This window comes from Anneissia japonica, unplaced genomic scaffold (assembly GCF_011630105.1).
Source record: "Anneissia japonica isolate Jap-2015-1 unplaced genomic scaffold, ASM1163010v1 scaffold1489_len2284818_cov182, whole genome shotgun sequence".
Taxonomy (NCBI): Eukaryota; Metazoa; Echinodermata; class Crinoidea; order Comatulida; family Comatulidae; genus Anneissia; species Anneissia japonica.
Window position 1 is genome coordinate 2,183,619 of NW_022698455.1, and position 13,865 is coordinate 2,197,483.

At 34.7% G+C, this 13,865-nt stretch overlaps 1 long non-coding RNA gene across 1 annotated transcript; it reads right to left on the reverse strand.

Moving 5' to 3' along the window:
- Window positions 1–6,394: 6,394 nt before the first annotated feature.
- LOC117102619 lies at window positions 6,395–12,984 on the reverse strand. The gene is made up of 3 exons (XR_004444446.1): window positions 12,855–12,984; window positions 11,573–11,706; window positions 6,395–6,848 (listed from the first exon to the last, which is right to left on the reverse strand). It is a non-coding gene; the product is annotated as an uncharacterized LOC117102619 (long non-coding RNA).
- Window positions 12,985–13,865: the final 881 nt, after the last annotated feature.

Below are 13,865 nucleotides of genomic sequence, written 5' to 3' on the forward strand. Positions count from 1 at the left end.
AGGCATATATTTATATATACAGTATATATATATAGGCAAATATACATTAAATAACGAGTCAAACAGTATTAGATATATGCCACAAAATGTATTTGAAAACTAGCAAGTACTTTCGAATATAATTCTTTATCAAGCTATTATTATAGAATTAGCTGTTTGGCGTTGATATATCAAATAAAATTCGGAAACAAAGTAGGCCTATAAATTTGCCAAATTTATACATTGTTCCCGAGTTGTGTGTATATTATACATTATTATTATGTATTAATATTGTGTGTATAGTACATTACCGTATGTACGTATAAGCCTATATTTTTCTTCTCCGTTGCAGAGGATTTTAAAATAAATTTGAAAATTTGAACATTATTAATTTATTATATATGTAAGACGTACTGTAAGTATATATCATATATGTAAGATAGATGATATACATAACGTGTTGCGTGACAGGCAATTTGAATGGTTATCTCGGAATTGTGAAATCGCCGAGAGTATAAAAAGCAGCCCGATTTACTGGGTGCTGGATCCGCCGCTGGAACTTGCAAAGTCCTACAGGCGACGAAGATGAAGAAACGCATACGTATCTTGAATAACAAGGTAGGTAACCATCTTATTCAAAAATAAAGTACCAAGGAATGAAAATTAAAATCGTGTACATTACACCCAAACACCGCAACGCTCGAGTTTCAAACATACGGGTAACTAGCTGTACTGAACTTTCTGTGTAAATTGAGGGCGCCATTGAAAATGAGAGTGCTCAGGCGAAATTTGATTGGCTGAATATATGGCAGCCATCTTGGATGGTACACACACACACAGCTCTGCGTATTTCGAACATCGAATACATTGCTGTTAGCGCTCTAGTATTCTTATTATATCTCTATGGTTCAGACTGCCACCGATAATCAACAAACGGCGCCGTGTCGTCTAGCGCTTCCCAAACTGTAAGTCGCGACCCACAAGTGGGTCGCCAAACTTTTGCGTTGGGTCACGAGCATGTTTGCTAAAAACAGGTTGTAAAGGCTGTATCTGATCTGACTACCTGAAAACGGTATTTTAGGTGAATCTTCATTAGAACAATATAAATGAAATATTGTTCTAATGAATCCTCATTAGAACACTATTTCATTATATGTCCACAATGAATATATCTTATATCTTACCACAACATAATTTTGACATGAATTTAAAACAGAAACGCTGTCATGTCACTATAAGAATAGCATTTTCTTAGTACATTGCTAATTTGTATAACATTTGAAAAAACTTGGTGTATACTATCAAATTATGAGATGTTTCAAGTGTAGGAAATCAAAACTTCGGTCCCAGAGATAAAAAGTTTGGGAAGCCGGGCGTCTAGCGCTCACAGGATACGTGGTACGACGGTCGTACGACGCAGTGAGTGCCCGGCTAATACGTGGGCGTGGTCGGGCGTCGCTCAAAACCTCTCCAAAGTGATTCAGTTTTAGAGCCTAATATGAATGCTCTTTTTGTATATAAGGTTTATCATATGAATTTCCACAACATCTCTAAATAGTATCCTTCATCACATCTCGAGTGCGCTCTTTTCCGCATGTAATTTACACAGATGTCTCATATTCTTTTCGTTTTTGTTTTACTAAACCATACTGTTTTGCAGGTTTAACGTTTATTTTTTAGTCTGGAATTGTTCAAAATTTAAGACAGGAGAAATTCTTGACAGTAGCAATTTAATCACTATTACTCTTGTGTATAAGACGTTGCTTTCTACTCTGATCATTATTCGTTCATTTCCTTTTTATATCTCACTGCATCACTACACACGTCTATAATCTCTGGAATCGTTAAATATGTCATACTATTAATAATTCCACTCAGGGGCGGATCCAGAATTGTTCAAACGGGTGAGAACAACAGTTTCAAAATAGGTTAGTGAGTAGCACATAACATTGATTTGCATTGACAATTTTAAAATTTAGTGGCAAACGAAGGGTGGGGGTGGGGACGTTTGCCGCTACTGGATCCGCCACCGAAACTTGCAACGTCCTAAAGACGACGGAGACGATAAGACTCGCCGAATTGTGAACATGTTCGCCATGGGGTTTTAATATAGGAGGGCGGTTTCTATGGGAGAAAATAGAACGTTTGATTATTGACCTAACAGCTATTATAATTATAGGCCTAATACTATTAATGTTTTATTTAATTACTACAAGAAAATAGCAAATAATAACAAAGAAATGTAATACGCAGGCATTTGGCTTAATAATAACATGTTGGTCTATAGCACATCATATATATTCCGGCATCTTCAGGAGTGGCGGAAGCGGTCGGAAAGGTCAGGTGCCTACCTGACCAATAGTTAAATAAATATTTTGGTCATCTAGAGTAATATTTTATAAAAAAAATAATTCTTTTTCTAAATCTTCAAAAATTTGTAAAGAGCAGTGTTCTTCCGAAGCCGGATTTTGGCCCCCGGCCGTGATTTCGGTCTTCCTCAGCCTATTGAGAGTGATTTTTGCCTTAGGGGCACTCATGAATTCTTTCCACGGGACCAGATTACGGCCCCTCGTTTGGTTAATACTACCTGGATAGTGCCTAATTGTCTATCGTATACACGTTACGTACCTGTGACAATACATTATTGCCAGATAAAAGTTTAATTATAAGCAATCGTTTTAGATGTGCGGAACGGCGGCGGTAGAACGTTTTTGAAAGTGGGTGGGGGACCATTTCATAAGCTCCAGTATGTGACAGATTCATATGAATATCATCACATTAATATAAATAAAACGTAATATTGACATTCAGCTGCATTTTAGTAAAGTAATTTTCCTTAGATACCATAAAACTTTAATAATCCCATATAACACATTACTGTATTAGTAATCCCTTCTAATAATAACCCAATGTAAAAATTAATCTATAATAATTACCCACTACTCTAATAAAAACTCAACTCATTAAAAGACATACCCTGGCCGGAAATTACAATTTCGTGGTTTCAATGGCTTATTTCAGTTTTAGCGTCTACTAATATGCATGCTCCCCACCCAACCCCCCAGGTATGTGCTCCATAATTTTCTATGGTTCACAGTATTGTACATATAGAATTTTGTATACAAACTGCAATAGTTTTGTATAGGAGGTTTATCATATGCACTTCCACGATATATCTCTATTTTGGCCCCTTTCAATCAAAATAGATCTGTCGCTGATTTGTATATTAGTCTATGCTACTACTGTATTTCTAGTGTGTAAAGATTAACAAAGTTGAACTATTTCAACTATCTAATGTCATTAGTATAGATTGTGATATCTGAAGAACGTATTCCCTATTCTATATCACATCTCAAGTGCGCTATTTTCCGCAAGTTTACCTCATTTGATTTACACACATGTCAAATTTTGGTTATACAAAAAATAAATTATCAATAACACAAAGGAGGAGTGTTTTAAATCTGATCTTTAAAAAGGGGGAAAGAGAAAGTCTTGATAATTGGAGACCGATATCATTACTGAACATTGACTATAAAATAGCTACAAATGTCTTAACAAAACGTTTGCAAAATGTTATAAAATCCATAATAAATACTTTTGAAAAAACTTTGTGTATACTGTCAAATTATGAGATAGTTTGCGGCTAGTGCGGGAAATCAAAACTTCGGTCACAGAGATAAAAAGTTTGGGAAGCCGGGAGTCTAGCTCTCACAGAAAGAGGAGTTGGATTCGTGGTACGACGCACAGTGGGCCAGGGCGAAATCAAAGTGTGCCAAAAGTCAATTTTGGTGACTATGGCTTTTACACCTTTTTTCACATATTTGAAGATGGGTATACCCTGGTGAGTCTATCCTGAAAATATTTTACATTTAAACAAATTTTAAGGGTAGTATTTTTCAACAAATGTCGGAAATTTCTCTATAAATATTTCAAATGCTATAATTGACTACATTATATCAAAACACATTTTTTTTTTTTACAGAAAATTCGGAATTACTTCAATATGTACACGTTTATATAAATTGGGGAACACAAATATATGTTTTGGTTTAAATTTGAAGTTTGCATCAATAATGAATCGTTAAACGACAGAAAAAATATTTAAAAATCTATTTTTAGAAAAGTAGGATAGAAAGTTTAGATTCATGCTTTAATTTTTACATCACTATCTTCAGTATAGCATTAGCTTTATGATGGTACCAAATTTAGCTGCTACTTTTTGCAACTTTGCGAGCTAGGCGCACTTTTATTAGTCTTGTTTTCGTACATTTGAGACACAATTTAATTAGAGCAAACCGCAAATCAAAGGGATGTACGCGCGTCTATTCAACCAGTTGGTTCATGCAAAGCGTGGAAAAGCTCTCCAAAATTGACAAACTGCTCGTGATTTAACAGTAGCAAATCTTCTAATATTTTGTTGCTGTTTAGAATACTTTATTAACTTTTGAGCAGCCTAATAATCCAAATATCATATATTATAATGAAGATGATATCTACAAACAGGCCTATATCTAGGCGTCAATTGTTTTTAACTTTATTCAAAGACATCGGAAATTTTGAAAAGCTTTCTGTTTAAACTTAAGGAGAGGTGAGCTACTACGCGAGTAGTAACGACCTTCCCATCAAACAATAATACGTTATGATAACGTGACAATAACGTTACAGTTTTGTGTTAAAAACTTTATTTTGTAGAACCATAAATACGTACTGAACATAATTTCACAACGTTTGCACGTTCCTAGAACGTTGTGTAAACGTTATTTTTTGATATACCTAACCATAACATTGGTCAAGAACGTTATGAAAACGTAAACACGTGTATGCCGGGTTTCCAAAGAAAATAACTCTTGGCTTGACAATTGGATTCCATTTTCTGATGAAATTATTAATGTTTTGACAAAGAACAGAGATATTCTTTCCACACCAGCAGAAAACCCACAAGAAACTTAAAAACAACCCAAACCGGAACGTCCTATCGAAGTATGGGAGGATCTTTCCAGAGAGTTCGCACAAGGGTAAAGTACAAGAGATGTTGACATAAAATGTACGCATTGAACTACTTTATGATGCATTGCTAGGGGCGTTCAAGAAGGATCGATTTTAAAGTCCACTAATATGTAGAAAATACATAGACATTTTATTTCTCCCTGACGAATTGTAGTTTATCTTCCCAACGCCGGGGGGGGGGGGAGAGCTCTCTTCGACGGAGACCTCTCCTCGACGGGGACCCTTCCCCTTCCCCTCCCCTGCTGGCATCACCCCAGAGGCGCAAACCGGAATCGTTCACGACGGATGAAACATTGTCCATCTTTGTAGCTCTATACTAAAATGGGACTCCTCCTTACACCAAAATAAGAGTAGCAAAAAAGCATTGATATCCTGGTGGTACAGTATACCTGTCAAAGAGAATAGCAAATGTTCCTCTTCAAAGCCTCCTCGTTCACACTGAGAATTATCAACTTACATAAAATGACTATTATCGATACTTTTACAATATAGGCCTAATATGATTGAGGACGGAATTAATATATCATGACATTGGTGTAGGCCTAATGTCTGATAATTCCATGGAATTTCAAATGAAAACGCATTTTTCATTTAAAAAATGTAAAATTAGGTTGTCTGGTATTATTATAAATTTTGATTTCGATTTCGATTTATTAAAAAAAAAATTATATTCACTGTAAGATTAACAATAGAACTTTTAATGTTGGCCTATGCCTAAAACACTTTTGGCCCCGTCCAATCAGAAAAATGTATTTTGATGACGTCATGGAAAATACAATAAGTTTCCCACAGAAGTTCTTTTGTCCCAAACCTTCTTAAACATTTAAAAAATCATTGCAATATGAACTTGTTTTGGTATTACAATGAAAACTGACATCGTTTAATCAGAAAACAGTACAAAAATGATAATATAAAAAAAAATCTATCATATAGATTTGAAAATGCTTTTATTGAATTCTACGGGTATGAAAACCTCTAGAGAAGTCTTGTATTCGCTTAGATTTGCTTCTGTAATGAGAAATTAATTTTGGCACACTTTGACTTCAGTCTGGCCCACTGTGCGACGGTCGTACGACGCAGTTAGTGCCCGGCTTATACGTGGGCGTTGTCAGGCGTCGCTCAAAACCTCTCGAAAGTGATCCAGTTTTAGAGGCTAATATGCATGCTCTTTTTGTAAATAGTATCTTCCATCTCATCTCGAGTGCGCTATTTACCGCATGTAATTTACGCCCTCTACAGATGTCTCATATTCTTTTTGTTTTTGTTTTCAAACTGAGTTGATTTATTTAATAGTTGATAGTGAGTTAAGTGTTAATTGAAAATAGTGTACTCATGGTGTTTGCCGAGACCTCCAAATAGAATTCTGATCAGGACAGACTTCTAAGTAATAACAAATTTACTAAACCATACTGTTTTGCAAGTTTATCGTTTATTTTTGAGTCTGGAATTGTTGAAAATTTGAGACAGGAGAAATTCTTGACAGTAGCAATTCAGTCACTATTACTCTTGTGTATAAGACACTGCTTTCTACTCTGACCATTATTCGTTCATTTCCTTCTTATACCTCACTGCATCACTACACGTCTATCCTCTCTGGAATCGTTAAATATGTCATACTATTAATAATTCAAGACAACAGTTTCAGAATAGGTAAGTGAGTAGCACATAACATTGATTTGCATTGACAATTTTAAAATTTATTTGGCCAACTGAGGGTGCAAGATCCGCCGCTGAAACTTGCAAAGTCCTACAGGATTCGAAGATGTAGAAAAGCACACGTAGCTTGAACAACAAGGTAGGTAACCATCAGTTTTGCCGTATAGTGAACATGCTCGCCATGGGCTTTTAGTACAGGCCGGTTTCTATGGGAGAATATAGAACGTTTGATTATAGGCCTAATAGCTATTATAATTATAGGCCTAATACTGTTAATGTTTTATTTAATTAATACAAGAAAATAACAAATAATAACAAAGAAATGTAATACGAAGGTATTTGTCTTAATAATCACATGTTGGTCTATGCTGATCATATATATTCCGGCATTTTCAGGAGTGGCGGAAGCCAAAAAACGTTGGCGCATCGGTTGTGGCTTGGACTCCCAACTTCGGGGGTCGGGGGTTCAAAACTCTCGCTGTGGATTGTGTTTGTGCAACTCCCACCCGAGTCACTATCGGAGATTATTTTGGCAAATATTTGGAAACGTAATGAGTGCGATAGCAGAGTACGGTAACACACACACACACACAGGAGGTTTATCATTTTCACGATATATCTGTATATTTTGTTGGCCCCTTTCAATCAAAATATATCTCTGGATGATTTGTATATTAGTCTATGCTACTACTGTATTTCTAGTGTATAAAGATTAACAAAGTTGAATTATTTCAACTACCCAATGTCATAAGTATAGATTGTGATATCTGAAGAACGTAGGCCCCATTCATACACATCTCAAGTGCGCTATTTTCCGCCAGTTTACCTCATGTGATTTACACACAAGTCTCCTCACATGTCTCATTTATTTTTGGTTCAAACTCTCCTTGTGTTGATTCAATTATCGTTAGTGAATGTTAATTGAAAATAGTGGACTCAAGTGTTTGTCGAAACCTCTAATAGGCTTATAATTTAGGACAGATTAAGTAATAAAAGATTTACTAAAAGCATACTGTTGCAAGTCATCCTTTATTTTTTAGTCTGAAATTGTTGAAAATTTACTACAGTAAGAATACTTGACTGTGCAAGTCAATCAGTATAAGTCTTGCGAATAAGAAATTGCTTCTTCTCTGATCATAAGCCTATCTGTTCATTTTGGTCTTATACGTCACTGCATCAGTACACGTCTTCTGGGGAGAGGGGTGGTGCAGACGGTGCTATCGCACTTTTAAATTGTTTTAAGAGAAATAATTGTTGAATTATATTGTTAACATAAATTATTATTGGTGTGAGAGTGCAATTTCCGGGCACACAGAGGTCCACATTCTCAAATTATTGCATCTCAGCCTCAACAGTGGTGTAGACTCTCTTGCACCCATGGGAACAGATCAAAAGGGCAGGGGACAACCCCTCTCCCCACATATTTTTAAGGGGGTTGGCTCTTCTCATTTTTCGTCCGCAATGCAATTTCACAAAACAAGAAGATGCCTAAAAATTGTTGATATAAACTGCATAATTAACCACGTTTTAACGAAAGAGTGCTGTAGCCAGAGTATATCTTAATTTATAGGCCTAGTAACATACCGGTAACATCTAGAGGTACTATTTCCCTCAGCCCCAACCGGGGGCTGAGAAAAAGTGTCATTTCCATCATCTACAGGTACTATTTTCACGAAATTCCCCCATCCACCTTTCAAAACAGACCTGCGCCCTTGCACGCACCCCTATCGCCAAATGCTGCATTAGGCAGGATGGTTTCTATAGGCCTAATAGTATTAATGTTTTATTAAAGTGGTCCAAATGTTGGGGTAGCCTATAGACCTGACAAATAGGCCTATTGTGCTGAGATAAATATGTTGGTTATGTAGAATACCGTATTAAAATTTTCTATTATAAAAACCAGTTAAGTTTTTCCCCGTAAACAGTTGCGTTCCGAAGCTGCATTTGCCAGTGTCACAGAGATGTTGGCACCGGCCGTGATTTCGGTCTTCAGGCTATCGAGATTGAATTCGGCCTTCCGGGCGCACGGATTTTTTTTTACACAGGACCAGTATACGGTCTCGATTGGGGAATGATTATTTTGATATGCTGACATTGAACCGAGAATGTTTATAACTGTAAATCTATTATAAGCAATTCAATAAAAGAATTTTCAAATGAATTATCTAATTCGATATTTTTGTATTTTTCTGAATTCTTCGCACGGCGCTAGATTACGGATCCTCGTTTGGGGAACTTGACATGGAGAACAGATGCGGCGCCAGTAATTCTCTGACGGGTCCACGCTTACCGACAAGAGGGTCCACACCATCGGGGATGTCTTGTGCTCTCCGGGAGAGAGTTAACATTGTCGGGTAAATTTTTTTTATTAAGAAATAATAGAATTTTGTGTTAATTATGAGTTTATTTAAAAAAGATAATTTGATAGAAAACCATGTAAGTTAACAGTCCCCCTGTGGGGTGTATTAGTCTCCCTGTCGGGGCTACTAATCCTCTGTCGAAGGTACTAGTCTGGGAAGAGCTAGCCTCACTGCGACCCACCAATACGATGCAATATACCACACCTCGCACATACGGTAGAACTGCTCCCTCCAAACATTTTTAGTCACTAAAATTTAGTAAGGCATGCTTGAATTGTACTTTCGGCGAAAGGTAACAGGTAATTTTTTTAAAGAAGATATTGAACAAAATTTAATATGCTGATATTGAACCGAAAATGTTTTAAATTTTAAGCCTATAATAAGCAACTCAAAAACGTTCGAAGTTTTTAAATTAATTTTATTAATTTTGTTTTCTTCTCTTTTTTTTTTTGTATTTTTTCCTGATCACGAATCAAAAACTGTATGTGTTTTTTGGAGAGTGCACAATATATTCCTTAATTCTGGAGGGCATTATAAAAATGCATGACAATTGTCCATTGACTACTGCCTGGTATAAAATTATCTGATAATTATCTGATAACCGTAGCCTATTTTTTGAATACAGGCCTACTTTAATAGTGTTTGTCGAAACCTCCAATATAGTCCATGACAGATTAACTAATAACGGATTTATTAAAACCATACTGTTTTGCAAGTCATCGTTTATTTTTAAGTCTGGAATTGTTGAAAATTTAATACAGGAGGAATTCTTGGTACAATTCGATGAATGTTACACCTTTTAGAAACTGATTTCTGCTCTGATCATTATTTGTTCATTTCTTTGTTATTTCTTATTGCATCAGGCTGTACACGTATTATATATAATACTATTAATGTTTTATTAAATATTAAAATGGAAAATAATTAAAAAAATGTCCGAAGCGGTCCGAAAGGTCAGGCGGCGTCTAGTACCAATAGGGCTATTGTGCCGAGATAAATATTTTGGTTATCTAGAATAATATTTTATTTAAAAAATATGTTTTTCTAATTCTTCGGAATTTTTTAAAGCGCAGTGTTCTTCCGAAGCCGGATTTTGGGTCCTCGGCTGTGATTTCGGTCTTTCTCCGCATATTGAGAGTGAATTCGGCCTTCAGTGAACAAGGATTTTTTTCCACGGGACCAGTAAACGGCCCCTCGCTTGGGTAATAATTATTTTGATATGCTGACATTAGATAGAGAATGTTTATGATTCTAAGTATATTATACTAATTCAATATAAACATTTTCAACTGAATTATTTTCATTCGATATTTTTGTATTTTTCCAACGATGATAAATCAATAAAAATAATTCGTTGATGAAACACATTTCATTTAGTATGTACATGATCGTTTTAATATTTCGTCATTATTAGAATAATTAATTATAAAAAAAAATCATAATGACTTGTAGCAAACCGTGAAATTTTCGATATCATTCCGGCATCAGGGCAGCAAAAGTGGCCCCGAGGGTCAGGCGCCTACCTGACCACTGGGCTTGTACTGAGATATTATTTTTTGTTATAGTAATTTTTTAAAATAAAAATTATAATTAATATATTTTTCTAAAATCTTGTAATTGATATGTTGTTTAGTGTTACGAAGCCTGATTTACCGGTGTCACGTGGTTTTCTCTTTGGCCGTAATTATGTTCTTCCTAAGCATATCGTGAGTGAATCCGGCCTTTCCCGGCATGTACGGAATGCTTTTCACGGGGCATAATTTCATATATTTGCTTATGAGCCCCTTTGTAGGTTAGTTCTTAACTGCACATGACAGTGTATATTTTTTATTTAACACAATCATTTATATTTAATTCATTATTTACTATATATTTGAATAGATCACCCATCAGTTTTATATAATATGTATCTTGAAATTATATTTTTCTTATAAAATGCGTGAACGTTTTCTTTATTTATATATAATTAAATTACTAATTTCATTATATATAAATAATGAAAGGATAACAAAACATTATTTATATATAACAATTTCACTGATAACAAATCATTATATATCAATAATGAAAATTAATTATTTATATAAAAGTACGTTCACTGACTTCATTCTACCAGATCCATGTTCTATTACGATTTTGTCGTTTTTCCATATTTATATCATTTGAATTGATTTTTCAAAATATGTTGTTATCGTATACACGATAAATCGTTATCGAATCGCCCTGTGTAAAAACGTCTCTTATTTCTTTTATTTTCTATATGAACAATTCGTTTACATCTTGTTATCGTGGCGAGTATAAAGAGGGCTTGAATTGTACTTTCAGCGCTCAAAACTTTATTAATTTTTTCCCCGACGACCTTGCTGGAAATTCCCCGACAGGAGGGTCCAAGCGAGGGACCTTTCCCATACCCACCCCCGCACCCTGTCTGGTCGACTGAAACCGATAGTTGAAATGCGTTTTTAGATAATGTTATGCATTAATCAGTTTTTACACTATTATCAAAATAATATTCGCCATTTACAAATTAGTATGAGGTGGGGTGTGATAGAGAAGGTGTTTGTTCTTACCTTCAATCTTGGTTCAATCAAATCTCCAGCAGTCCATAATCGTTTAGAATCTTCGGACAAAGTGTCTGCCAAAGCTATGGTCAGATAAAGAACCATGGACAACCATACCAAAATAGACATAGATCTAGGCATGACTTTGAAAAAAGAAATTATATATATATATATATATATATATATATATAACATAAATCAAGGTAGCCGTTAACACTGTTAAATTATATATAAATCATCAAAGAAAGGTAAATACAGTGTTCGAATAAAGGACTTAATAAATACATCGTGTAGCATAGCTCTCAACGAATGTAATCCTGTAAATAAATGAATAAAGAAATTGTGTAATAAAATGCCTATATATTTATATATACATATGATATATTAAGGATAATGATAATATATAATTAATGCTTGCGGTACACCACGTAGATAGTTCTGAAAAGAACTGTTGTTGTTGGTTGAGAATATCTCGACGTTTCGGTTGACTTGCTTCAACCGTCTTCAGGAGAATAATATCTGGAGACACAGATATTATTCTCCTGAAGACGGTTGAAGCAAGTCAACCGAAACGTCGAGATATTCTCAACCAACAACAACAGTTCTTTTCAGAACTATCTACGTGGTGTACCGCAAGCATTAATTATATATTATACTTTGCCATGCAAACCTTCAAATAATGATAATGATAATGATAATGATAATGATAATAATAATAATGATAATAGTTCTTTATTTGTCCTCAACTGTAATACACAGTGGAAATTTGGGCTGGGCCCCTGAGGACCCGCGGCAGCCGCAGTGCAGCGCCACCCGACTTAATCTACTACACATACAACGGATACATGGTCCTTCACTCGCCTAACTCTCCTGAAAGAGTTATTCGAGGAGCTGAGCATTTATAAAAGACCCGAATTCAACACTCGGCAGAGTATCTGTCTCTTATACACATCTAGATGTGTATAAGAGACAGCTGGAATTAAGATACCATGTAGGCCTATAGTATAAATCTAAAAAAATATAATAATAAATTAGGCGTTCTTATTCAGTGTATGTGCTATTAACTTCCAATAAGTCACAGATAGAAGCATTTCACACACATTCACAAATTACTACAAAAATATTTAATTTTCTCAACAGCAAATTTAATTTGCTCTTAGGCCTACCTTGTGCTGTGTAACCTAATGTCTGAAAGAAAACGTCAGATTGATGTAGGCGCCTGGGCGTTTATGAATTACACATGTTGTGTCTTTACTTAAATTATGTAACTGAAGTAATGCATTTTGCTTACCTGTTAAATCACTGTGTGTTTGCACTGTACGTAGAATGATGTTCTAACGCAATGTGCATAACAAATTCAGCCGTATGTTGCTTTTATAGAGCTATGTTGCTTTTATAGAGCAGAGGCGGATGGTTGACTATTACAGACCGTGCACTGCTTGCCACCACACCTTATTAATACTATATTTATTATTATATATATTTTTTTATTAAATAAATCCTTTTTAGTTGTTGTTAAGCGCATAGAGGTAGTATTTTGCAATAACAATATGCGCTATATAAATAAATATTTATTTATCATTTATATAGTGGCAAGTCCTCGTCCAATATTTTGTCGATTCGTGTTAGTGTAAAATTATTATTTTAAATGAAACATATACGAACTCAAAAAATGCTGTTAATGGTAAGTGCCTAAAAGGATTGAGCTACGATATATTGCAGGCGCATGAGTGGTAGACCTAAATAACAAACATTTATTTATTTTTTAAAAAATATTTTTGATTCATTTACGTCATTATTCCAAATTTGGAATTAGAATCAATCGAATCTAAATAAAACCCGACCTTGGCTGTTTAGAACCGAGCTTGAAATAGAACCGGGCTTGAAACTGCTTGTTCAAGAAAGAACATCCGACTTGTTGATTCTATATATTTTTTCTCTTTTGTGTGGGCACCTTTATTCCAAATTCAAAATCTTATTTTTCACATTATCATAATATCATCACATTATCATATCAATTCATATAAATCACATTTTTCTTATCTTCACTAATATAACTAAAATTTAACATTGGCATTCAGCTGCATTTTAATAAAGTAATTTTCCTAAATTGCCGTGAAACTTAAAATAATCCATAAATTACACATTACTGAATTAGTAACCTCTTTTAATAATAATAACAATCCGCCGTGAAATTAATCTATAATAATAACCCTCTATTTTAATAAAAACTACAATTTCGTGGTTTCAATTGCTTATTCGGTTTTAGAGTCTACTAATATGCGTGGTCTTTGCCCACCTC